A 2,798-nucleotide genomic window follows, 5' to 3' on the forward strand; every position below is an offset into this window, starting at 1 on the left:
AAATCTCCTTCTGCCATTCATGAGCTCTGAAGACTATTCCTCCTCAGAAGAGGATGAAGATGTAACTAGAGAGCAAGTTGCTCAATATCTAGGAGCTATCATGAAGCTGAATGCCAAGTTGTTTGGTAATGAGACTTGGGAAGGTGAATCCCCCTTGCTCAATAGAGAACTAGATACATGGATTCAGAAAACTCTACCTCAAAAGAGACAAGATCCTGGTAAATTCTTAATACCCTATACCATAGGCACCATGACCTTTAAATCTTATGCCACTCTCTGTAATGGAGAAACTGGGGATCATTGAGGTACAGCCTGCCTTATTCTCACTTCAATTGGCAGACAAGTTAGTAAGACAAGCATATGGATTAGTAGAGGATGTGTTAGTAAAGGTTGAAGGCCTTTACATCCCTGCTGATTTCTTAATCTTAGACACTAGGAAGGAAGAAGATGAATGCATCATCCTTCGAAGACCCTTCCTGGCCACAGCAGAAACTGTGATTGATGTTAGCAGAGGAGAATTAGTCCTTCAATTGAATGGGGACTACCTTGTGTTTAAAGCTCAAGGACCTTCCTCTGCAACCATGGAGAGGAAGCATGAAAAGCTTCTCTCAGTACAGAGTCAAAAAGAGCCCCCACAGTCAAACTCTAAGTTTGGTGTTGGGAGGCCACAACCAAACTCTAAGTTTGGTGTTGAGAAGCCCCCTCATTCAAACTCTAAGTTTGGTGTTGGGAGGCCACAACCAAACTCTAAGTTTGGTGTTGAGAAGCCCCCTCATTCAAACTCTAAGTTTGGTGTTGGGAGGCCCTCATCATGCTCTGAATATCTGTGAGGCTCCATGAGAGCCCACTGTCAAGCTAATGACACTAAAGAAGCGCTTGTTGGGAGGCAACCCAATTTTTATATATCTAATTTTAATTTTATTTTATTGTTATTTTGTGTTTTATTAGGTTCATGATCATGTGGAGTCACGAAAAAATACTAAAATTAAAACAAAATCAAAAATAGCAGAAGAAAAATCACACCCTGGAGGAAGGACTTACTGGCGTTTAAACGCCAGTAAGGTGCATCTGGCTGGCGTTCAACGCCAGAACAGAGCATGTTTCTAGCGCTGAACGCCAGAAACAAGCAACATCCTGGTGTTTGAACGCCAGGAATATGCCTTGAGGAAAGCTGGCGCTGAACGCCAGTAACAAGCATGGAACTGGCGCTCAACGCCAGAAACATGCTATACATGGGCGTTGAACACCCAGAGTGTGCATCACTTCGGCGTTTAAACGCCAGAATGGTGTGCAAAGGCATTTTACATGCCTAATTGGTGCAGGGATGTAAATCCTTGACACCTCAGGATCTGTGGACCCCAAAGGATCATCTCAGGATCTATGGACCCCACAGGATGTCCACCTAACATATTCTCCCCTCTTCTCAACATTCATTCTCTCTTTCCAATAAACACACTTCCCCAAAAACCCTTCACCAATCACCTCAAATCTCTCTTCCCAATTACCCCCTTCACCACTCACATCCATCCACTCTTCCCCATAAACCCCACCCACCTTCAAAATTCAAAAATCTTTCCCACCCAAACCCACCCTAAATGACCGAAACACCTTCGCTCACTCTGCTCCATATTTTCTTCTTCTTCTTCTTCTCTTTCTTCTTTTCTTGCTCGAGGGCGAGCAATATTTTAAGTTTAGTATGGTCAAAGCATAATCTTTTAGTTTTTCCATTACCATCAATGGCGCCTAAGGCCGGAGAATCCTCTAGAAAAGGAAAAGGGAAGACAAAAGCTTCCACCTCCGAGTCATGGGAAATGGAAAGATTCATCTCCAAAAGCCATCAAGACCACTTCTATGATGTTGTGGCAAAGAAGAAGGTGATCCCTGAGGTCCCTTTCAAACTCAAGAAAAATGAGTATCTGAAGATCCGATATAAGATCCAAAGAAGATGTTGGGAAGTTCTTACAAACACCATACAACAAGTCAGAATCTTAATGGTTCAAGAGTTCTATGCCAATGCATGGATCACTAGGAACTATCATCAAGGTGTGAATCCGAGTCTAAAGAATTATCTCACAATGGTTTGGGGGAAATACTTAGATTTTAGTCCGGAAAATGTGAGGTTGGCATTCCACTTGCCCATGATGCAAGGGGATGAACGCCCCTACACTAGAAGGGTCAACTTTAATCAAAGGTTGGACCAAGTCCTTATGGACATATGTGTGGAAGGAGCTCAATGGAAAAGTGACTCCAAAGGCAAGCCGGTTCAACTAAGAAGACTGGACCTCAAGCCTGTGGCTAGAGGGTGGTTAGAGTTCATTCAGCGCTCCATCATCCCCACTAGCAACCGATCTGAAGTTACTGTGGATCGGGCCATCATGATTCACAGCATCATGATTGGAGAGGAAGTAGAAGTTCATGAAGTCATCTCCCGTGAATTCTACAAAATAGCCGAAAAGTCCTCCACCATGGCAAGGCTAGCTTTTCCTCATCTTATTTGCCATCTATGTTACTCAGCTGGAGTTATCATAGAAGGAGACATCCTCATTGAAGAGGATAAGCCCATCACCAAGAAGAGGATGGAGCAAGCAAGAGAGACCCTCGACGGATCTCAAGAGATGCATGAGGAAGCTCATCATCAAGAAATCCCTGAGATGCCTCAAGGGATGCACTTTCTCCCAACAACTATTGGGAACAACTCAACACTTCCCTAGAAGATTTGAGCTACAATGTGGAACAATTAAGGGTGGAACATCATGAGCACTCCATCATTCTCCATGAAATTAGAGAAGATCAAAGAG

This window comes from Arachis duranensis, chromosome 1 (genome assembly GCF_000817695.3).
Source record: "Arachis duranensis cultivar V14167 chromosome 1, aradu.V14167.gnm2.J7QH, whole genome shotgun sequence".
Classification (NCBI taxonomy): Eukaryota; Viridiplantae; Streptophyta; class Magnoliopsida; order Fabales; family Fabaceae; genus Arachis; species Arachis duranensis.